The sequence below is a fragment of the Strix uralensis genome, chromosome 11 (genome assembly GCF_047716275.1).
Source record: "Strix uralensis isolate ZFMK-TIS-50842 chromosome 11, bStrUra1, whole genome shotgun sequence".
NCBI classification, from domain to species: Eukaryota; Metazoa; Chordata; class Aves; order Strigiformes; family Strigidae; genus Strix; species Strix uralensis.
In genome coordinates this window covers 17,479,807-17,504,672 of record NC_133982.1, presented here as the reverse complement: position 1 = coordinate 17,504,672, position 24,866 = coordinate 17,479,807, and the positions used below count along the sequence as shown (strand labels likewise).

At 46.0% G+C, this 24,866-nt stretch overlaps 1 protein-coding gene across 2 annotated transcripts in view; it reads left to right on the top strand.

The window, feature by feature from the left end:
- The window catches only part of SV2B (synaptic vesicle glycoprotein 2B), a 77,760-nt gene that overhangs the window by 2,251 nt on the left and 50,643 nt on the right, over nucleotides 1-24,866 (top strand). The window contains exon 2 of one of the 2 annotated variants that reach the window (XM_074880365.1): nucleotides 3,518-3,690. The exons of the other annotated variant lie outside the window; for it this stretch is intronic. The gene's annotated coding sequence lies outside the window, so the exon portion shown is untranslated. The remainder of the gene's footprint in view (nucleotides 1-3,517; nucleotides 3,691-24,866) is intronic. 2 annotated transcript variants of the gene reach the window in all.

Below are 24,866 nucleotides of genomic sequence, written 5' to 3'. Positions count from 1 at the left end.
AGTCAGCCTTGCACATGCAGATGGTCTCTGCAAATCTGGCTGCTTGTCTGCAGATAGGGTGTGAGCGCCAACTTCTGAGAGCACAGTCAAAGTGAATGTGAAAAATCCCATGAAGAGAATAAGAGCACATCACTTGGTGTTTGGTACAGGGGGTTTAGTTTCAAAACAGGAATTGATCCAGCCTGTACCTGCAGGGGAAATGGCAAGATGTTAAAGATGCATCCCTTTCTTCCTCGTAATAACCTCTGAGCTGGGAGCATTGCTTTTGGTGAAATGAAGTAGATGAAAAAGGCAGGAAAATCCCCCATGATCTGTGGTGATGCTGTCCCACCCACACAGCACACTGCTGGACAGAACTTGGTGAGGCAGGTCTGGTTTTTGAATCACAGCCTGCACTTGATGCAGCATGAGCCCGGCTCCATTCCTCGCCTGCACTGAGTGCCAGCCCCCGCATCCTTCCTCCGCTGCTCAGAGCTGTTGTGGGTGGCATTTTCCTGGCCTGACCACAAAGTCCTAGGGTTGCTAACAGTCCTGCTGGGGAAGCCAAAACCAGCCTTGAAAATCCTATTCCTGCATCATCAAGTCAGCAAATTGATTTTCCAGATCATGAGCTGAACCTCTGAAATTGTTCTCTTCTGAAAAGATTATGGAATTACTCCTGCGCTAATGAATGCTTTAATGTTATGATGACTAAAAAAAGTCCCATAAGGGCTTTAACAGCCAAAAAAAAGACACTGTAGGAAAGAGGAGCCTGCGTTGGCTGTGTCAGACCTTGCTTCACCATCTGGGGCAGAGGGGAGGAGGAAGATGACTGAAGCTGAAAAATGAGAGAAGGGTGAGGAGAGATGTGTGGTCTGCCAGGAAGCTGCCAAACCCATCAGGGATACCTTCTGCAGCTCCCAACTTCATCCCTCTTTCTGCAAGGGCAAGCAGGGAAGGTAACACGTTGCCTATTATATTTTCTTTTCAGCAGCTCTCTGGCAAATACCCATCCCCTCCGGCAGCAGGGATAACCCCGCTCCTGGTGACCTGCCGGGAGAGCTCCAAGGATGGGCAGCAGAGTCAGGTCGCCATCCCCAGCTCCCTGGGATGCAACCTGCCATAGGATTATCCAAATTCAGCATTTAGCCTTCTACCCTCCTGATGCATTGCTGTCAGGCTCTGTAGCTCAGGACCATGACACTGGTTTCCGAATATACAGTAAAACAGCATATGCCCTGACCCCACTAAAGGAGTTTGGCATTTATTATGGAAAAAATATGCTTCTGGGGATGAGTCTGCCATGATCCTGCTGGCTTTCACAGGGCTACAGTCTTGCCTCTGCTTTACTAACCCCCATTTTATTGCATTGTAACTCCATGGGTTAAAACCAGGTTGTCCAAGATTTGAGCGAGAGCAGAGTTAACCCCCTAAAAGATGGGATGGAGAAGCAGTGCAGGGAAAACATCTCCAGGCCACATGAGCTGCAATGCAAGGGGAAGGCTGGCCTATATTTAGGTAAGGGCTCTGCAGAGAATGGGTAATCCTCTTTCCATGAATTATCCAGCCTGCGGATTAGACTGCTTTAAACTCCCCCAGGCCTTCCCTGCTGCAGAGGGCTCGGTGGGAGCCAGGGGGGCAATGGCTGGAGGGAGGGAGGTGTGGGCAGGTTGCTCATGACTCATTTGGCTGCTGCCAGCCTTGTCGAGTGCTCCGAGAGGTCACCGCGGGCCCAGACGCAGAGTGACACACGAGTGACGTGCAAGGCAAAAGGGAACATTATGGCATCCCGATTAGGAAAGAACACTGAGCTTTAAAAATAATTGTGGAGACGAGGGAGTGTGGCAGCAGGTAGGAGGAGGACAAGAGACCCAAAGCAGCAGTGTTCCAAAGTGTAATATCCTCGCTAGACTTTTTCAAGCTGTTTCTCTAACCAGAAAAAGGGATGCTTTTTGAACTGCAGCTGATGCATCTGACAAGATGCTCCAAACCCACCTGCTTGGGCTGGCTCTGCAAATGTGATTCTGGGGGTGCAAGTCAGGTTCATCTATTTGGAGTGCGAATGGACCACTGTCAATACTCCATTAAAACATTGAAGGGAGGCCAAAAACACAGCTCAGGGACAGTGAGGGTGTGGGGGGGGAGTGGGATGTGAGGAGGGAGGCAAGCTGGATTTCACCTAAACCTGAATATTTCACTCACAGTTATGGGGTGAGTGCCCTGTGTGTAGAAAAGACAGATTTCTGTCCTTTACCTAGTGCACATCTGCTAGAAAAAAAGGATTCCTGTCAATAATCTCACCCTGGGGACCTGTACATGCCACAGAGGAGACATTCTTGTCACCCCTACATGTGGGTTTGGGGCAAAGCTTTGGTGGGGTAGGAACGAGAAAGGCTTGGCTGTGCCATACCAGGCTGACACCCAGCTCCACAGGGATGCCAAAGGGGCTCTTCCCCCCAGTGCCGAAGGCAGCAAAAAAATGGGGGAACCTTCTCTGAGACAGGAACAGTCTGAGAGAGACTGAGATGGCTGACACCACTGATTTTCTGTATCTGGGGTTGTGGTGGCCACCCTTATTCCTCCCTTAATTTCTAGAAACTGGGATACATCTCAAAACTAGTATGGTTTGTCTTCCTTCACTCCGCTTTCCAGGCTTTAACTAAGAGATCAGCACAGAGTTTTGATTTCCCCAATTCTCTTCACATTTTAGTGCTGCTGGATGTCTTATCACCTTGTTCTGGAGTTACATCCCCCTGGATGCTAACACTGTGGACCCCTGTCCATACAGCTGCCATCCCACAGACTCACCCTGGGCACCCTTGTCTGAACTGCTGAAAAGTCAGGCTTATTCATGGGGAAGTTAAGTGCACCAAAGCACTTTATTTTTCCTGCATTTAAATCAATTTATTCTCTGCTGCTTAACCTACATAACCTAAATCAGCATTTTGACCCTATTGTATTTTCCCCTGCCCAGAACTGGGACAAACTGAAAGCCTCATCCTGCTGTTCAGCATTCCCACTTTTACTCACGTCATCTAGAGGATGCCATTTAAATAACTTCAGGGGAGTTTGAGTCGAAAAGGGAATAAATGACAGTTTCCCAACTCCCTGTAGGATGGGAAATACCTTGTATGGCACTGCAGCTCCTGCCTTGCCTGGACACACGGGCAGAGTCAGTGCAAACCCTGGCTTGTTTCTGCATGTGAGGTTAGAGCTAGAAACCACCGGAGAAAGCCTGGATGGAAGAGGGAAAGCAAAGAAGGGAAAGACTGGGGAAAGTCTTTGCCTTTAACGTGAGCTAGTGTCTTTCCTCCCTGTGTCGAACATCCTCAATTTCCTGTTTAACTTAAAGTCAACACATCTGTCACGTTAGCATCTCCCGCTGCCTGGTTCCCCCCAAGCCACCCCCCTCCCATCTGCTCTCCCTCCTGCCTCCAGCCTCCCTTCTCTCCCATTGCTCTGTGGCTGGGGGGGGTGTGGTGTGCGTGCGCCTGTGTTTTCTGCTGGCTGATGGACTTTTCCATTGCTTGTGCTTCAGTACCTGGATGCGGTCACAGCGGGATGATCGGCTTGGCTTGCAGAGCATTTACTTCTAATCTCCGGCTTGTGACATCCTAGCAGAAAGGGGCAACCCTTTCAGGAGCAGGTCCACGGGCTAGAAAGAGGGGAAACGGCTGGTGAACGGCTGTGATGAAATATTTCCTAGTTCTGGTAAGCGATGCTTTTCTCTTTGGTCCCTTTCTGGACAATCAGTCCGGATGGAAAAGTAATAAGCTTTAACGGGGTAAAAAGCATAGAGAGGGGAGCTGAAAAAGACAGAGAAAAAAATGAAGCCCATTTGGTTCATACAGAAGCTTTTCCAGGGGTCAGTGCTCATCAAAGCAATTTAATCATTATTATCGAGAGGCTGGGAGCCGAGCAGATCAGGCAGTGTGTGTGCCTAGGCAGCCGGAGCAGCTTTCACTCACATGCAGTTTCATCGCCCACTCTGTATCTTGTTTGCTACGTGATTTCCAGCTTGGTCTGGGGCACATTCAGAGCTCACGGCCAAGCATGCTCTCCATGGGGTAGTCCTTGTTGAGCTGCTACCTGAATGCTGCCTTTTCTGCCTTATGGTCTTTACTGCAGGAGTTTTGGAAAGTCATTCATGAATTCCTGCCCCTAAGATGATGCATAAAGCCCCTCAACTTTTCTAGCTGATAAACTATCTCCATCATGAAGTCTAACTCCATTTTTCCCTGAAACCAGTCCCCTGGGTGCTGCAAATAGCTGATATATAGAGGGGTGCAGATAAAGGTGTTTGGAAGGAAGAGGGTCTACCTAGACTACACACTGCTGGAACTGTGAACTATGTGATGTCCTGGACATTGTCTTACTCTAAATGAGAGGTTTGTGAGTCAGTTTATGTCACCAGACTCTCAAAATGGGCGTCCTGCTTCTAAGTCGAGTGACAGCAGAGGTCTTACACTACGGATGAATTTAGGGCCCTTGTTTAAAGAGGATCAGAGAATAATAAACCTAAGAGCAGCCTTTGCAATCTGGCTGTATTGAATCTGCAAAGGTCTGTACATAACATACCTCCGTTGACAAAAAGCAAAGGAAAAATACAATGGTGAAGCTCTGGCAACTTTGCTGACAGGTACAATGCTATGACCTTCTTGACAGACCTCTGTTCCACCCAAAAACTGGGGCAAAATTTGGTTTGGGGATACCAAACCAAATTATTTCTGGATTTATGACAGGCAAAGCTAAAAACTACTCCTGGAGAACACTGCAGAGATGATTTGTTTATAAAAATATTCCTGTCATGATGTATTCATACAGAAACCTCCACTTGCTAAAAACTCACACATTTCCTACTCTTTGATGTTAGATACCATGACACTTAAAGTGTGGAACTCTGGTTATTGTGCTTATTCTAGAGCAACCTTGAAGTTTCACGCACCAGTTACATTAAATCTAAAGACAAAGATCCTCCTGTCCTAAGCAGCAAGTTTTGGCTTGGATTTTTGTTTCACATGTGTTTCAGGGTGACAACCTTTTGTACCAAATCTGTGTCTAGCGAGTGGAAGGAGCCTTGCGTGACTCTGAATCCTAGCACTGTGCCAGAAGGAAAGAGTGTAGGAATTGCCAAATTTGTTGTCCTTGGGGGGTTGATGATTGTATCTGTGAGGAAATCTTCTTTTGCTTCCTCTAATTGAAACACCATAGTTTGTTTCAAAAGGTTGAAAATCCTTCATTCCATGTTTCCGGGGCACAGAAATTTCTATAAATTGTTTTTCATGTTGAAATATATTCTAAAACCTGCAGGAATGCTGATGTCAGTTTTGTGTTTGTGTCTGTCTTTTCTCCTGTGTTCAGTCTGAGATGTTGGCCAGTGATGACTGTGCTTTCCTAGTCCTTGCTGCAGTGCTTCCTGGAAGGGTTAATTTCCCCTGTTTAATTAATGGCTCTGTAATATTTATAAAGAGAAAATCCTCATACCCATCTGTGGTAATTTTGGTACATCTGCCAAGATGAAATTCTAGGGCCAAATGAATATTACAATATGCTAGATGTACAGATTTTTATAGCATCCCAAAGATATTTCCTGAGACATGCTGATTTGATGTTGGGGAAGTGAAGGACAGATCCTAAAGTCTGTCTCTGGGTGGAAACAGAATTGCATGTGCTACAGAATTAATGAATGTTATAACATCTAATTGAATTTTAGTCTTTTCTCATGGACATTTGGGCTATAAAGAATGGATTTCCCTTGTGAAAAAATCCATTTGGTGAGGGCAGGGAGTCATATGAGATCCTAAATGAAGAATACTCCAGATCATTCCTGTGAAGACACTTGGCATCAGTGTCATTATCTCTTCAAGACAAGGTAATCAAGGAGATGGAAGATGAAACCTTTCTTTGCCAGGGAAAGTTCCACATTATTTGGTTGAAATTGGAATCCAGTCACCTCATGCTTGTCTCTCCAGATTTTTCTTACCACATCTGCTAAATTACCACCAGCTATTTGCGTTTTAAATGAGGGCTTCCTCCCGCACAACCCATCTGCTCAGCCTGTTTGTTCTTCCCGTGCAGTCACGACTTTGTGATCACGTTTATGTCAGTAGAAACATACTGGTGTTGGGGGCAGAAGGAAGAGGGGAACAAGGTGGCCTTGCAGATTCCTTTGGCTGGCTTGAATTCAAAAGAGGAGTTGGGTTAAAAGAGTGGGTAGAACCTTTATGAAAGAGAATTAAGCCAGAACAAGAGAGTCAGGAAGTTCAGGCCACTTCGAGGACAAATATTCCCTTTTTCTAGTACTGTCCTAGGGAATCTGTATGATTATACATCATAGACTCTACCATGTCTAAGGTGACAGAGCTCACCTGGGTGTGTTCTTGACTGCCTTAATGCAAGGGAGGAAGAAGAAATTAAGGCTTTTCTTGCTTGGAGGTGGCTGAAATGTGAGATTACTTTATGGTATTTTAATCTGCCTCATTAAAGTGGAGGGGCTAAGGTTTTCAGAGATGTTTTCTTCTCACCTTGGTGTGACAAACCTGGGGATGCGATTATAGATATAGAGGGATGTGATAGAGATCTACAAATTTGTGAGTGGCATGGAGAGAGTGAGTCAGGCTGTTAACTACCTCTTCAAGTCCAAGACCCAGGCAACATCAGAACTAGCTAACAGAAGCCAGATACAGATCCAAGATGCCTCTACCTGACTGTTCAAATGTGAGGCAGTCCTGGCCCATAATCTAAATTACTGTCTCCAAATTCTAAGCACTGCTATGGCCAACATGGTTTCCAGACCAGAACTGCCCTACGTCCAACCAGTTTGAATCTATCTGTACCCTTATATAGATAAGATATAGATACTGATGGTGCTTTGTAAGATGCCCCAGAAAAAAAGAAAAACTGGATGTGCTGAGATGTACTGAGTTGTGTTTTCTTCTCCCCACTCTTAAGGGAGGGCATGAGCAGGATAGCTCCCACACTCCACAGCCATGAGGGTCCTGTAGACTGTGTGCCAGAGATTTGGGGTGTCATGACCTGGCTTAGCTCGGCTTATATGACAGTCACTCATGCCTGGTGTGCATCTTCTATAATGAGAAGGATCTATAATGAGGAGGATCGCCCACCCATGGCTGAAAGCAGCAATCTCTTAGGTGGAGCAGAGCAGGCAGGAGAGCAGAATATGTTATATTTAACAGTGGAGAAGCTGGGAAAGAATGAAAAGCAGTATGTGAGCCCCAAAGCAGTACTTTTTACTGAAGAAGTTTCTTTTGATGGCCCATGTATGGACACAGCCTTGTGAGAGATGCCCTTTCTCTTCTCCTGCTTTGTTGGAGCTGTTGTCCTGCTTAGGAGAGAGACCCAGAGCTTTCGTGTGAGGACTGCAGCAGGCCTGATGCTGGGCAGGCTCCTACAGAAGATGCTGCAGGACTGTGCAGCAGCTGGTTCTTGATGATTCAGTGTTTCCAGTTAAACTTGGTGTTTTGCTGTGATTCACGGCAGCTCTCGTGGGAGATGGATTTGCTGGAAGCTGGAATTCATCTGCTCCTGACTGGGTGATGGATGGATTTGTTCAAGCTCTGGTTCCCACCGTGCTGCCAGCACAGCGGCTGCCTCCTTGGCCTCCTGTCCTCCTAAACTGGCAGCAAGTGAGAAGAGTGGTGTCCTCAGGACAAGGCAGCCCTGGTATTGCTACCCAGCAGGGCCCTGGACACCACTGCAACACAGAGTTTCCCAGTCCTGGCCTGAAGACGATCCCTGTGAGGTGTTTTGTAAAATGTGAGAGGATGAGTAAAATCCCTGCAGGAGATTTTTGACCATGGGAAAAGTGCTATGAGAGCCAATCTGCTTCTGCACATGATGTGTATGTTTTACCCCCCTCCTACTCTCAAGGACCGAGCTCCAGTACTGCACTGGTGAGCTGAAGGCAGGTCCTCTGTCAAGACACAAGCAGTCACAGCCAGGTCTTGGGACTGCTCCCAACACATCCCTCCAGGCAGCAGGGAAAAACCTGCCTTCTCCATGGGACATATCTGTTGCCCCTTTTGGTAGGTGGTCAGGCTGCTGCAGATTTGCCGGCTTTAAGCGCTCTAATTGTTGCAGTTTACAGGTTCCTGACCTCCTGACCCCTTCTTGGGCATGCACAATGCTCCTGGTGTCAGCCTTCTGCCTTGGCACTCAGAGGAAACCCCTGTAGAAGTGGTGGTGGTGGCTTCTTTGAGGAACCTCATTTCTGTAGCAGTCCTACAAGTAGTGATGGTCCTCAGACAAGCCTGGTGGCATCTAGTTTTGCAGCTACCATCCTCCTCTGAGGCATGTTCCCAGGGGGATTAACACAGCCAGAATATGAGGTTAGAGGCAGATTGAATTGGATGCCTCCATGAGGATGATTGAGGGACTGATTGGTGAGGTTTAGGGGACAAGAACGGAAGTACGCAAAAATACTTCTCCAGCTGTGCTTGGCACAGAGGATCTATTGCACCGGATGCTCATGCTGATGGATAAAAACTCTTTTAGATTTACAATCTATCCTGGGTGGGTGGATCCTGATTTTAGTCTCAGGGCTGTAAATCCAGGAAAGTAAGCAGAATTCCTCTGGATTTATACCAGAATAAGAGATACATGGGCTAGTATGAGGGATATGGCACCTCATAATGTAATAAACACAAAAAGTGATCATTCTGCTCTCTGTACGCAGGGCCCAGGGCTCTCTATGACCTGATAGGTGGGAGGGAGAAGAGGGACTGATTTGGGCTTATGGCTGCTTGGGGCCACAAGAGGTGTGGGCTTTTTACAAAGCCCTGCGACAACTGGGAACTGGTTCTCAAATGCTTTCAGCCCACTGCAAGGGAGGAAATCTAACCCAAATTCCTCTCACCTACTTCCACTGAAGCTCAGAGTGGGCACCAATGAGATCAGCCACTTCTTGGGGGGTTACCTTTCTCCTTCTGCACCCTCCGCCACATGCACTCACAGCCCAAATTCACAGATATTTTAGCAGGGCTGTCTCCTTGCAGGGATCTAGTGTGCATTAATTATGAGCATGTGTGGATGAGGTGTTAAATGATTTATATGTAGACCCAGATTGAGAAATCCCTGTGGTTTCTTCTCCTGATGTGTAGCCGCTGTTGGCAATTAGTCAAGTTTTCCTGGCATTCAGGAGGAGCTGAGGAGCCTTTTCACTTGTGATACAGACCCAAAGTTGCCTGGCTTGGTGGAGGCTGAGCCTCCTTGGTGAGCCAAGGCTAGCTGTGACCAGCATGGAAGGAGCGTGGAGCCCATTGCTAGTGGGGCCAGCACATACATGACGAATCCCGCTATCATCGCTGCCATTCATTAGTCCTCTGGGGACTGTGGCGATGCTCTGACGTCGGGCCACCCTTGGGAATATGGGGAATGCCTTTTGTATTCTCAGAGCCAGAGGATGAGAATCCAGAGCAGACTAATTTTAATTAAGCTTGTATTTATTATTTATCACTAATTGAATATGCTTTTGGCGCTTTTTTCTTCTTTAGATAAGGGTGTTTAGGATTGGTTATTAGTATCTATTTTATAATGGTAGCAAGATAGGATCCTTTGTTCTTAGGAGCTCAGACGCTGCAAATCATCAGAGATGCTGCCTTTGCTGCGGCCGTGCCTGGCGTGGTGCCCGTGGGTGCCGGCAGCACAGACACCTCCAGCCCAGGGTGCCCAGCAGTGGGGGAGGGAGAAGCCAGAGCCTCACTGGGCTGGTGGGGAGGGGGCAGGACTCTGGGGCTCTGGTAGGAAACACTCATGGACCATTTCTGACCAGAACGCATTTGGTATTTTGACACGTTTTTGAAAAGCCATCCGTGACCACTGACTAAAGCAGAACTCTTCAGGGGCTCCTTCTTACAGCTTTATTTTAAAGCGACACTTCTTTAGCGTTGGGGCTACAAGCAGAGTCTGCACTGCATGCTGCAGAGCCAACCCACTGAAAGATGATGTCCTTTCAACCCCTCTAATCCCCCTAATACACACAGGACAGGCACTAAGGGAATGAGGAAAGATTAGGAAAAGCCTAAATTTGCCCCCACACACTACAAGTTCTACAAAGCCTTGTCTGTAGCCAAGATTTACACCCTGCCTGCTTTAAAACCAGAAAAAAGTGGGAGAGAGCTCAAGCCCTGCTGACTTACAATTACAGGATGCTGAGCACAGCAATTTCCCAGCCATCAGTAGGAAAGAAAGTAAGATTTACACCTGGAAGGCAGCTGAGAAGTTGGAAGAGAGGAATGAAAAATAAGGTGATTCAAAGCCATGCTGTTTGAAAGCTGCCGGGGCTAAAGCAGCAGGCTGAAACGGGGCTTCCGTTTGGCTTTCTACCACAGCAAGGGTGCAAAGGAGGTGAAGCTCGGGATGGGGAGAGGCTCGGTGAGGATGGAAGTGCTCACCCCCCTCACTCGCTCCGCACCAGGCAGCTGCTGCCAGTCCCTGCTGTTTCAGGCCATGCAGCTGATTAAATATTGAAAGAGTTTGGTTGCTGTTGCTTGAAAGCTTCTGTCTGGATGAAAATGAAGCTATGTGAGGACAAGTTTGTGCTGGTGCAATTTGTCTCTGCTTAAATACGGCTGACCAGAAACAGACCAAAAATAGCTTTGTAGGTTTTAACGTAAAGGCACCATTAGGACATGGGTTTGGGTTACTCCTTATGAGAGCTGAGGTGTGGAGGAGCTCAGGGAGGAGGATATTGCAGATGGGGAGCAGGCTGAGTTATCAGAGAGACCCTCTGGCATTCAGACACTGTTGCGGGTGCTCGGAGGCTGGTTGTGATGGGAGCTAACGCCTGAGGTTTACATGTTCACACAGCAGCCTTGCTCCAGGCTCACCTCCCACACACCCCCTGGCACCCTGGGAGAGATGGTGATGGATGGAGATGAAGGCAGAGAGAGGGGAGGGAGAAGGGATTTGTGGTGGGTTACAGGATTAGGCAGAGGCAGGAGAAGAGTTGGGATTAAGGGTAGGGGACAAAAGTAGACGGAGGGAGATGACATTTCTGTGAGGCTGCTTATAAACAAGGAGAGCTCTATGGAGAATCAGGCACCAGGCACTTCAAGGTAACTGAGCAGTGGAAAAAAGGAAGCCAAGGGTGGAGGAAGAAGGTCCTTTACTGACCAGTGGCACAGCCAAATCTCAAATACAGACAAGAAGAGTTGCCTTCAGGTGGAAGTAGAAAAACTGATCATTTTTCTGCTCTCCAGCCAGGCCCACTGTTGCACTCTCATCTTCTGAGAGTACATGGAGGGCATTTTCCAGCTTGTTAGCTGTGCACAGTCAGGAGCCTCCTAAATTTTATGACTTGGTGCCTTCCTGCCAGAGCACCAAAGGGGCAAGCCTTCAGTGGTTACTAGAGATTTCCAACCACCCCCCTGATCTTTCGGTTAACCTGGGTACTGGATTTACCCATGGAGGTCCCAGAATCACTAGTAATACCCATTTGTGCTTTGTGTTTGTACAAAATTGCTTCTTTCCTGCATCCAGCCCCAGTGAAGATGCAGCAGTTTCAGTCTCTCAGTGGGCTGTGTGCTGCAGGGAGTGTCACAGCAGGCAGAGCAGCAGGGCTTAGCCCGAGACATTTAGTCACTTTGGACGCTCAGAGAAGACACGTTTGAGCCGGAAAAGAAAGTTCCATTCATTGTCTGGGTGTCCAAAATAGATGTTCAAATCTTCTGTCCTATGACCAAGGAAAAACTTTGGAAAAATCTCTCTGATCTGGTTAAGTATAAATATACCCAGAGAATAGTGATCCACTTCATTTTAATGTTGCTGTAATCTGCATAGGTGCTGCAGAGTCTGCCTTCAAAGTACCAGGCCCCCCAGCAGGCAGACAGGCCATCCAGCCTGGGGGAAAAGGACAAGCCGGGTACGTAGCTGCTGGTCCCACTGGGTCATGTAGAGGTTCAGGCAGAGAAAGCAGAGGCAGTGTTTCCATCCTTCCTGCAAGGGGAATTTAGTCCTTGCATTGGACTGCATTTGTTTTAATATATAGTCATCACTGAAAATTGGTTTCTGGTTGTTTTCATCTATAAATTCAGTCAAATCTGCCATATTTTTACTTAGTGTTTCTAGAGTTTGATGGTAGCATCCTATGGTACAGGAGTCCTGTAGAAACACCTGTGAGTAAATGTACAAGCAAAGCTTTGCTTACTCACAGTCTAAGTGAACTGGACAGTATTTGCTAAACCCAGCAAGAAATTCAGCAGCTAATTTTTTTCAGTGGTCAGGAAAAAGGGATCATATTTATCTTTCTTGTTCAGACTAAGGTGGTATGTCTGCAGCAGAATTTGCTATTCACATTTTCATTATTCTTTAGAGCTAATTGAAACTTGATTTCAAAAATTACATTAATCAGTTCAGCTTATAGTAGCCATTGATCAATTCCTAAGTGTTTTTTAATGGTGTTACGTGACAATTGTTAATTGTACTTGATTGGAAGAACATAATCACGACAGGGCTAATGGATGGATTCTCAGCTGAGCGAATCTAGATTAATCTACAGCCCTGAGGTTCTCATCCATAACATATTTGAAATCAAATTAAAAATCCAGAGTGGTTTTATTGGAATGGGATGTGTGTTCATGGTGAAAGTCATTTGATATAATTTTGGCATATTTTTTGTTCTTTCAGAGAATCTAGCGTAGCTGTTCAGTTTCAATTATTTTTTCCTAATTGTTATAAAAAAGTTGTCTTTGCACTGGGAAGTATTCCATCTGGAAGATTTCCAAAACAAAATATTTCCTTTGACAATTAAAAATCAAATTCTGAAACAGATTTTTGTTCCTGTCAGATTTAGATAAGCTATTTGATTAAAAAACTTCCAGAATTTCCATCTCTAAACAGTATACTGTAAAATGCAGGACCTGATAGTAATTAATTAATGAAGCATTGTTGGGGTTTTTTTCCTCATACCTGCTATGCAATAATACTATGATTTTGGCAGGCTTACAGCATCTGACACCATGTGGCTCAGCAGAAGTGTGTGACGTGTAGGGAAGAAAACTCAGTCTATTACATCTGTGCTGCACAGGTTTTCCCTCAAGTATAAGTGGGAAATAACACAGGGTCTGCCAACCCCAAAAAGTTGCAATAAAGCTCCTCAGAGTTCAGCTCAGAACAGACATTTCCTGGGGATCTTGATCTCCTGTGCATCTTCCTTGCCCAGGACTAGCTGAATGAGAGGATTTTCCCCTTTTGATGCTTTGTAAAGGTAGCAGCCCTGGGGCTGTGGGATGGAGGCTCTGGACAGAAGCTGAGCCCTGCTGTGCACAACCTACTCCCACAGAGGCTGTGGCACCCAAATTATAAGAGACAACCTTTGTCTTCTTCCAATTAGTAAATCTGGCTGTTGTTCAGCTTCTTCCTGGCTTTCATTCTCTCTTTCTTTCAGTTCAAAGTGCGTGGGAGGGACTCACCATGAAGGGATCTCTCCTGGATGGGAAAGGCTATTGCAAAGGGATGGCTGTGGGAGTGATGGTGTAGGGCTTGGGGCCATCCACCCACAGACATCCACCTCCCCACTGGGGAGCCAGCAGGTGCTTCAGTGGCCTTTCAACGGCAGCAAAACGAGCAGCTCCTCACCCTGCCTGTACAGCGGGCCGAGTGGTGGCAGCTGGTGGATCCCTACCCCATGGGGGTACAGGGGATAATGGAGCTGCTTCCCTGATTAACTCTGGCAGTGGCTGCTGAGTTAATTAGTGGTCAAATATAGGATGCTGGCAAAACGGCATTACTAATTTGTCCACAAATGCAGCTTGGAGCTGAGTGGGTTTGGGGTGAATTTCATCCTCACCATTAGCAAAAATAATTTTCAATATCAGTTTCAAAACGAGCGTTCGAGCAGGAGATGCTATGGGTGTTTCCACTGTGAGATTCCATCCTGAGATTCAATCCATGTGAGGTTTCAGTGCACAGTCTTCCTACATGGCTTCATTTTGCATCCACCTGCCCTGTTTGCCCACGTCTGGACTGCCTTGCCCTTGGGGGTGGTCATTCAGGTTTCATCTTCCCACTAGGAAGGGGAATCTTGCTTGCTCCAAGCAAGGGAGATCAGGTTAAGTGTGAGAAGCTCCTGAGAGGTGTCTAGAAGTAATTAATTTACTGTGTCTTGCTCTGACCAGTCATGCATGGTTAAAGCATATAAAGGCAGAGATCTCTCGGATCCAGCTCACAGGCAAAGGACAGATGGGATCCACGAAGCCTTTAGTAATTTCACGGGGAGCAACCGTTCAGGTTTGTATGCACTCGGAGCTTGCCAGTGAGCATGCCTGTCCTTGCAGCTGGAAAAGAGCCGTTAACAAACGTTCATTACAGTAGTAACCATTTAACCATTGGCTTGTCTCCATGCTAAGATCTGTGCATCAGTGACTCTTTGTTTCCTGCCAGTTCCAGGTAGACAGATATTTTCTTTGGGGGTGTTACGGAGACTATGAATGGTTTGGATCAGGATATTGTGTCTGTGCTGTGTCTGCTTTCATCAGATGCTCTTTCTAAAGGACATTGGAGATAACATCTTCTGAGTGGGTGATGGAAAAAAGGTGGAATGAGAAGGGACAAAGGGTGAAAATGGAGTTGCTTGTTCAGTCACTGCTCAGTTACTGAGCAGGGAGGAGGGTTTTTCTTTCTTTTATTCTCAGCGATTGCTGAGTCAAGTCTGCATATCAAAGTTTACTGAACAAGCCCTTTCTGCACCTTATGCAAAACATTTCTTGTTTGAAGACAGAGCCAATTACCATGCATGTATTTACCCAGCTCTAGGAGCCTGCCTAGCTCCTATCTATATTTCATGAATCTCGACACTCCCCGAGGCTTGCCGCACTCTGCTCTGCCTGCAGTGAAGGGCTCAACTGCAAAAGCAACAATGACTCAAGAAAAATGCACAAACAGATGAAGCTCCCTGGATTTACCTCCCCTGGAAGCCTTGGCCTTATCCCCTTAATGCTGGGTGATATCTGGATGCTCTTTCTGAGCTTGCCAGCAGTCAGGCACGCACAGTAGCCACCGACTGGTGCTCAATCTAACTGCTGACATAGAAACCAAGCTGCTTCTCACGCCCTATGCAAGTTGGTAACCAGTAACAGTACTAACCCCCTCCTACCATGCTCTGGTGTCTTTTCCATCTTTAATTCATAGAAGGGTTAAAGCAAGGTCTCTTACATCTTCTGGCTCAGCTGTACAGTCAGCGTGGGGCTCACACTTACAGGATACTTCCCAGCAGTTTGTCTTTGATTTTCAGCAACCCCAGTGATGAAGTTTCTGTCTTTTCCCTTGAGGTCCTGCCCTTCAGCCCCAGAAATATTGCTGTCAGGAAGCTTTGTCTGAACTTCAGCATGAGTTTGAATTTCAGGCTTTCACATCTGCTGCAAATGCCCCAGCACCTGGCCAAGCTGATTGCTCATTTGATGTGACTGGGAATAGATCAGCAGCAACGCAGCACTCCAGCTCTCTCCCCTGTTATACTCCCCATGCAGACATAGCCAGCTCTGTCTGAGAAGCAGACAGGGTGGGGTTTTTTGACTCATTGATTGCGTAGAAACTTTCTTTTATTCCCAGTTGAAATGTCTTTCTGGCCAATTCACACTCTCCTTGTTTTTGCATTCACATCAGATTAGGAGCATTTTTTTCATCCATTTTCTCTTCCACTGCTCTCAACACTGCTGGGTCCAGCTGGACAGTATGAACAGTCCATTTACACTATCCAATGAAGCCAATGGGTTAATGTAAATAGAAGCTCCCCATCTCTCTTTGGAGAACATGCTCCTTCCTCTGGTCAAAGAATATTTATCCAAATATTTTGTTCTCAAAAAAGATCTGTTCTGGACAAATTAGAAATGTTTGAGAAGCAAATGTTTCCTTTTGTCTATTTTCACTGAAAATGACTGAACCCACTGCAGAATTCTGAATCCTTGGGGAAAACCTGCAAAATTTTGAAGATAAATATTGACTAATATGAAGAAAAAGTTTAACATCTTTTTTTTTCATAGAAAACTAGAATATTTTTTGACCCTTTCTCCCTGCTTTATCTGCCTGAATGAAACAAACTGACAAACAAAGAGCAGAAAACACTTATTCAAGGTTATTCCACTAGTCTCTAGTAGATTCCCCATTTGCTGGACTCTCAGTAAGAATCATGGGGAAGAAACAATGTCTGTTTCTATCAGCAAAGCTGTATTTTTAGAAGGGATGAAGACAATAGACATAAGGTTGTATTTCTTCAAGTAATATGTGGACTTTCCAATGGTGCTCCCCTTTTTTCTTATTTTTAAATTTACTTCAGGACTGAAATACTGTGGGTCTTGACCGGTATTTGAAACCAACTGTGCCTATGTGATTTCTTTATATTGCTTTTATTGTGGAAAGAACAAATGACACATCAGAGTTAAATCTTCAGTCTTTGATAGTGCAGCCTGCTATTCTTCCAGCTGGGATCAAGCCAAAGAAATAATCATGTTTATCTATGCAATGCATATCTCTGAAATCTGCAGTTCACATTGCTCTGGGATCCAAACCCAGGTGATTTCAATGACAGCTAATAACTGCTGTAATTAGGAACCTAATTAAATATCCTCTGATCTTACCCTTCTCAGAGTTGATCAGCTGGGGGGCTGATTTGAGTTCTAGATCTCTCTCTTCATATGGACTCACTCATATAGTGAGTAAAGCATGGATGATTTTTATCATCCTTTGAAGTATTAGATACTGCTCATCAGCATCCCAGAGCTCAGTGATGAATAGACCAGCAGCATGAACTGATGTGGCTAGTAAGTTCTTACGAAGTGTACTGAATGTGTTTAAAAAAAAAAAAAAATAAAATCAGAGTATGACTGAGCTAGGGAGGAGCCAGGAAAAGCAGGAAAGCTTCACCACCTTCCAGCAGAGAAAGTCAGCAGTGCCTCAACCATCTGTAGCAGCGCAGCAAGCAATTTGTCAGGTTAGTGTTAAAATGACTCTGACAAGGATCTAATCTGTGGCTGGGGGCAGGTGTTGAGGGTGCTGTACAGAAGGATCAGCAGTTTTGCCCTTACTTGGCAGCCAGGGTTACTCTACCAGAAGAAATCAGCACTGTCCATGAGCCAAAGGAGCTCTCTGCATGATGTCATGCTGCAGGGGAACCCCTTGCTGCAGAGACCTGCGGGCAGTGCTTCACTCCTGCAGAGCACACAAGAGGGGAGAAGCAGAAAGAAAAGTCGGGTAAAATTTCCCTGCCTGTACTGTGGTCTGTGTGACCTTGGACTGGCTCTCAGGGAGCGGTGGCCACTCCAGATGAGTTGGGTAAAGGTAGACGTCGATCTGGAGGAACAGCACTGAGGCACCCTTGGGATTATAGTGGGCAAATATCAGGGATGAATTTGTGTTCGTGAAGCCCTGCTACGTTTTGCAATCCACTGTATGGAGCAGCACACTTGTGCTGGCCACCCATGTCTGACCACAGGGGAGTTCCCCCAGACTTTGTAACAGTCAGACATACAGCAGCAGGCTGGGGACCCTTGGAGAGAAATATTTTCTCAGTTTCCAACAAGTGAGGAGACTAATTTCTAAAAGAGCAGGTGGAGCTAGTTCCCAGAGAAAATCCTTCTCATTTTACAGTAAAATTTCAGGGTACATTGCTTGCAAACAGAAAATGTCTGCAGTATTCTCAACCCTGCATCAAACTTTGGTACTCCAGATTCAGGCTTTGTGCAGCTGGTGTTGAACAGAGACCTCCTGCAGAGCCTGGATCTCCACCAGCCTTGGAAAGAGAGTCTTGATGAGAACAGCTGGGCAGGTGACACTCAGGAAGCAGGTAAAACTGTCACCTGCACTTTGTAGAGGATGGACACTGCTTTTAGCCACCAACTTTTATGAGAGATATAGCTTTACTAAAACAAAAAAAATGTGATGGGCCGAATGCCTCACCTGGAGAATCCTGGCTTGGGTTAGTCTGGAGGTGTAGTGTGGGTTGGCCTGTTTTTTTGCTCTCTAGCCCTGCAAAAAAAAAATATTGAGTCTGGATCAGACTTGCACAGCGGTGCATGGCAAATAGGAGCAGGGAGCTGTGAATATCCATGTGTGGTGTTGGGGCAGCATATGGCCCATGAGTGCCTCTGCTAAGGGCCATGGGCCCAACCCCAAAGGAAAGCCTGGGCACCAGCACTGCAAAGCATGGAGGTCTGGGCAGGACCCAGCCTTGGTCATGGTTTATTAGTAACTATGGAAGCCTCTACTATTTGAGGCATGTCCGACCCTTCGCTTCTCCACAGGGAAGCAAGAAATGTGTTTTATTTGGAAATAAAAGGCCCTTCCACAGACCAGTTTTAAACCCCATCTCATCCCAATCACAGCAGCAAACCCATTGACTGTTGAATAGAGTCAGACGGCACTTGGCCCTCTTCCAGCACTGAGCTTAAAACACAACAGACTAGTCAACGCCTTTTGCCCACAACTCTGTGCCCACCATTAGATCCATTTGTGGTTCTGACATGTGCAGGAACTGCAGAGGCTTGGAGCTGTCCTTGTTCCATATTCTTTACCTGGATTCCTCATATCTGCACCTTTCAGGAGAAAGCTAATGAGTGAATTTAGCTTTCAGGCAAAGCACCAATGTTACAGCCCTGAAAACCAACCTCCTCTACAGCACAAGCATACCAGTTTCCCCAGGCAACAGCCTTTTGGCTGCCCTTGGCCAGCAACAACATTGTCTGCCTCTGTTCCCAAGCACCTCACAGCATATTTGGGAGGTAGAAAGCACTCAATCCCATTCCCAAAATGGGAAATAGAGGCAGAGACAGCAGTCACACAGAGCCTTACAAAAATTCTGTTGCAGAGAAAGAACTCACTATATAAAATGCCCAAAATCGATATGTTAATCATAGGTTCATATTCCTACTCCTACCATCACTTCACTCCAGGGATCTCATTCAATGTGAGAGAGGAACTGGTCAGCTCTTGCCCCTTCTGCTTAGCTTGCTGCGATGGGATCTGTGGCTTCAGTGCTCTGGGTGCTTGTTCCTGGGTAAGCAGAAAGATTTTGCAACCACTAGCAGATTTTGCATTTGTCACTAAAGTGCCATCAGAAAGCAGTCTTTTTCCCTAGCCAGTCTGGGTTAGATGAAAGGTTTGATATCCACCCGCCTTCTGTGGGCCATTCTCTGGCTCCCTGTCAAGTAAGTCTGATGTTACACTTTGATAAATAACTTCTGATCATCATCTACTTCTTGCCACTTTCTTCACCTGGGATATTCTATCTCTCTCCCCTGAAAGGCACTAGCATGATCTGCCTTGAAGTATTTGTTATCCCCTTGAAATTTGCCAGCTAATCCCCCCAGGCTCGTCATCTGGAGGACACCTGCTCTCACACTCCATTCTTGCCTGCCTTCTCCCGTATATCATCCAGGATTCCTGCTTCTAGCAAAAGTCTTGAATTTATTTTATCTTAGGTTTACTTAGGCTGTGATAGACTGTACTTCCCTCTTCCCCCTCGGGAGCAGAAGCCATTTGCTGTGGTAGCACTATCTTCTGAAGTCATTTCTGTGTGAATAGTCCCAATGCAGCTGGTCAAGGGAAAGCCATTTGGCAGCCTTCTTGTTACTGCTACCCAGGATTAACCACCCAGGGAACCCTCTAGCCTGGAATCCCCTCTCTGACTGTGGGCACCAGCAAATACACCCAAGAAACTCCTCAGTGGACAGCTATGGAACACCCTACACCAGGGTAAAGTTGTCTTGATGTTTGCCTGATGTCTTGGAGAAGAACTTATTTCTCCCAGTAGAAAAAATGGTTGTAGAAACTCAAATGAAATTCATGTTCTTCTTACCCTTAAATACATCCAGTCTCTACTTTCAATGCTGCCAAGGCCTTGCCTTTTATTCCCAGGAGTCCCACAGGCTGGTGTGTAGGTAAGGATTTCCTTGTGCAGGATTTCAATCTCTTGCCTTTCAAATTTCCTGAATGTCCTTTCACCTGCTATTATGAGGCCACAAGTAAGTCCAGCTCATTTACTGTTTTAGGACAGAGAGACTGATTTTTACCTTTTCTTCCCTATTGCTGGGAAACAGAGCCCACACAAGGGGTAAGGAAGGCAGATACTGCATGGAGACCCCTTACCAAGCCTGCTGCCTCATCATGCCTTCCCTTCCACCTGACACAGGACTCGGGTGCGTGCTGATCTGGCAGCTGCTTGGCCACCAGTGCCATCTGCCAGCGGGTGACTTCACCCAGTCCCGAGAAGACATCTTGTGGAAGCACTGCCAACTGTCTTGGGGTTGAAGGGAGGAACGAAAACAGAGCTCTGCGCAGCGGTGCAGGACATGATCTCTAAAGCTAGGTGGGGATGAATAGTATCAAAAGTAGGAGTAAGTGTGATCAACACATTTCAGGCTGCACTGGGCTGCAGACTCTGCCAAATTCAGGAGTTCCCCTGTGAGTACTGGGGAAAGCAGGATCTAGAGGAAAGCCCGTGCTCTCTGATCCTCCTCATCTGCTCATCAGAAGCCAGGTGGAGGGACGCTGCTGTGGGGAGAGTTGGCAATAGGCGTACTCAAAGCCCAAATGATGGCAGGCAGTCCCTTGCATAGTTTTCAAGAGCAGCTTTCAATGCTCTTTAAGGCCTGTTGTGCCTGGCTCTGCAGCACACAGAGCACAGCCAGGTCTCCTAAATCTCAAGCTTATCAAAATAACAGTCAAAAGGACAGGCAGTCAAAATGGACCTGGGGAGCCTAGCAAGGTTTGCTTTTAGCGTGTCAGGACCTGACTGGAAGCTGGGTAATAATACGCTGACAGATGAAATCTTCAGAAGGGGCCAAGTGCAGCTGCCCACCCCAACCCCACAATACACCTGCTGACAAGAAGAGCCATGCTCCAGCTGAGGTTTAGAGAGGCATGAAGGGGAGAGGGTGTCCCAGTGCCAAATAACATTTTTTCAAGCAGTCTAAGGAGAAGTGCAGGCCAGCCAACTGTGTGGGAGCAGACAGCCACTGAACAGGCACAGCCTTGAGTCCTTGTCTGTTGGTGACATGCTCCAGGGTACATGGTGACAGCAGTGGTGGGATACACTATGTCCCTGACTTCCAGCAGGGAGGAAGATGCCAAGTTCCTTAATGCTTAATTCTTGTTAAAAGACATATTCTTCCATTAATCTCACTTCCAAGGAGATTGCAGCTGAAATTTCTGCTATACAGCCTCTTGGCAGGCTTGAGCTGGGTCAAAGAGACTGGGCTTTGGGGGAGGGTAGAGGGATTCCCCTCATTTCACTATACGCAGGCAGGAGCACGCTTGGACCAGGGACAATGAGGACCAGTCCCCAGGTCACAAGATACCTGCCCTCCCCTCCATGAATGCCAGAGCAGCTCCTTTGCACGGGGATGCCAGAGTTTTGGGATCTCTCTCCATTGCCTTTCCGTTTTTAGAGAGTCTGATGACTATTAGTGTCTTTAGCATGTCGTCTTTGGGTAGAGCTGAAATAAGAAGAATGGAAGGACAGCTATGAAACAGGATGTAAGTACTATTGATTCTGGTTAGAAACAGCACATTGGAGGTCATTCACAGCAGACTCTGTCCTTGTGAGGATAATTTCAAAATCACAGTGGTTTTGGCAAGGACAATCTGAAGTCCAGAAAGTTGAACTTTTGAGCTCTCCATCAGTGGTTACAAGTTTTACTTTTCGGTTACACATGTATTTTCCCTACACAATCTCTGACAGGGAGAGAAAGTAAGTCATTACAGCTATTTTGCAGACAAGGAACTAAACCTAAGAGTAACTGAATGTCTTCTCTAAGGTTAATCGAGCCATTTGTGCCATTACAGAAAACTACAGTAGAGTTCCTGATGCTGCCCAAGACATTAAGCCATCTTTCCTCTAACCAAACCTGTCTGAGTCCTGACAAATGGGTGCATGGGCATGTATTTTTCAAACTGTTTTCTTACCCTTTTCATATTTTACAGAAGAATTACAGGTAAAACATAAGCAGAAGTAGCCTGAATTCAACTCTCCTGGCATAAATTACACTGACGGCAATTTAACTTTAACTCCCATCTGTACTGTCGCGCCCCTACCCACAAGCATGAGTCATACTAAGCAATAAATAATAGCTAAATCCTTCTCCTGCCTTGACAGGTGATTTTGAGGATTTTCTCTCTGCGTATACATGAGCTATGGTGCTATAGCCTGATGATGTATTGTAGCTATTAATTTTGGGAAATGAAGCTTTTTGATCATTAATGTCCAACCTGAACACAAGAATTTACTAAGCTGTTTGGGAGGCAAATGCAAAGCCTTCTCATAACTACGAAGTGGTATGCCTAATTGCATTCTTTTTTTCCTCCCTTTTACTGGCTGAAGGCAACATTGGTTTCCAAGACTAGGTACTCCAGCTACTGTTATGCCTTCTCCTCTTTCTGACCTTCACCCTCCCACCCCCTTCCTTGTCCTACCTCCTTTGCTATATCTCATGCTCTGCTGTTGCTTTCTCTCATTCTTTGACTCCTGCAGTATCTGCTCCTTGTTTCAGTGGTTTCCTCCTTCTCGTCTCCAACAGAGGCACAACCATCATTTCAGAAGACTGTGAGACAGCAGATGACCCATAGCACAGCTGAGAACCACATGACTTTGGGCTGTCAAGATAGTGCCCAGGTTTAAGGCTCTGCATAAATGAGCTGCTCTTGCAAAGAGCTATCCTAAAGACTCCTGCAGGAACAAGAAAGGAATCTGGGATGCTTGGGAAAAACCACTGCCAAGCAATCCACCTTTCCATAATGTTAGGGGGCCCACTACATGTGCTCAAATTAGCTGTACACTTCTGCTGTATAGTGCAAAAAAACCCACCAGGGCCTCTTTTGTGTTGAAAGTCTCCATATGGGTATAAAACAGTAAAAATATAGTGTTTCTATATGTGAGGTCTTATGTCACTGTTAAGTCAGTGCCAGCATATTCCAGGCCCTATAGCAATTTTAGTTTGTGCATCTAGTCAATGAAAAAAACCAAATCTATTTTTGTGATTTTCTGCAAGATGCTTGTTTCAAAAGCAGGTTCTTGGAATCTGAGATATTCAAGGTGCAGCCTCCCAGCTAAGGCTTTGCAAATTGCCTTCTTACAGAAGAAAACATCACTTTGTGGGTATGTTTTGCTTGTGCTGCAGTGATATGTGATGCGGATAGTGAATTTGATAACCAGATAATGGAATCTGTTGAATGATCATGGATGCTACAAAGTTCAGGTCGCCTCAGTAGTGTTTCATATCCAAAAAATGGTCAAACTAATCAAAATGCTATGAAAATGAGTGGAGAAAAAGCAATTACTCCAGTATTTTCCCTGCTATATAACCTTGAAAGGAGTCTCAGAGTGAACACCTCTTTAAATCTGCTGCTGCTTGCACTTGTATTTCTCCACAGGCAAGGTGCATAATGAACAGTGCATTTGCAATTTTGAAAGCTCTTGTGGCCACAAAACAATTGTATTGGAGGGTTTACACACCAAAAAAAAAAAAGAAAGAGGCTGAATTTAGTTTGAGAACCATGCCTCTTATTTGATTTCAATCTTAACATCATAATAACTGTGCTCCTCAGACCTGATTGTTGAGCAGCCCCAAAGGCAAACATAAGTATCAAACCTATTAAAGAGCACGATGGAAGCATAAGGTTGGCTGCAACTGTGACAGGCTGCGGCACAGGGGATTTCTTGGAATGAGCCTGGATTCTGGCATGGTCAGTACCTTGGTACACTTCACTGGAGCTGGCAAGCAACTGTCTCTAGAGACTGCTGCCTGAGCATCCCAGGCTGGGAAAGAACTGTTCCTGATAGCAGGAATGGTGCTCTGCAGCCTGTGGAAATGTCTCTGCTAGAGCCCTTTCTTAACACACTCTGATACCATCGTGGAAAATAGGAGACAACAACCCTGCAAGGGCTGCTGTGGGTGCATTAAATGATTTGTCCTGTCTTCAGTTTGTGGGGAGGTTTGTTGGTCCCCCACCACTGGGAAGGTGATCATGGAGAATAATCGATGATACTTTTCAGTAGCTGAAACACTGCAGTCATTTCCCATTTGAGACAGGAGATGATGAGACACTGCATCCTGGCCACAACAGTGTGGTAACTTTGGGCAAACAGTGATTTTGTGGCACAACACACTGAGGACACCTTGACTGCATGGAACCAAAGGAGAGGGGGAGCTTCAGGCTTCAGCAAGGAGAAAGGAGGGGAGGACAAGAGAAGGGAGTGCTGGGGGGGAACAGATACAGCAGGCCTTGACACTGCTCTGTTAGCTAGAGACAGGAGAAAGAATGAGATATTTAATAAAGATACTTGCTCAAATAAAATCCCCTCTGAAAGAAAGCAGTATTTGGAAATCACTCAGGGTTGTGTCTACTTTCATGACTCTGTCACTGGAGCAAATCTATTCACCACAGCCATGTATTAATGAATTAGTTAATTAAGTGGCTCATTATTTAATAACACAGGTTGCAAGTGTGATGAAATAAAAGTCCCCTTTGTAACTAGAGGCACATCTTTGCCGATAAGCTAAGCAGTTCATAGTTAATCAGGCGTGTTTGCTGTCTGACACAGGCAGAATTTGCTGAATTGCAGGCAGTTTATTTCCAAGGTTATTGCTTATACTCATCTCTGGGAGCTTGTCAGGGCCTCCAAGCCCAGTAAGGTTAGACCTAATAAGCTGTCCAAGGGCAGACACACATAGAAATGCTCAAACTCATTGAAGGGCACCAGGGCACTATTGTTTCTGAACCAACACTGAATTACCTATTGGTTTTTACTGCCAGGTGCAGTGCTGATAGAGAGGTTGGTGTTTTAATCAGCAGTAAAGCCTTGAAAACTATAGCTGTCATATTTAAAAAGACAAGGACATAACCGAAACATGCGCTGGATGTTTGGCACTGATATGGCT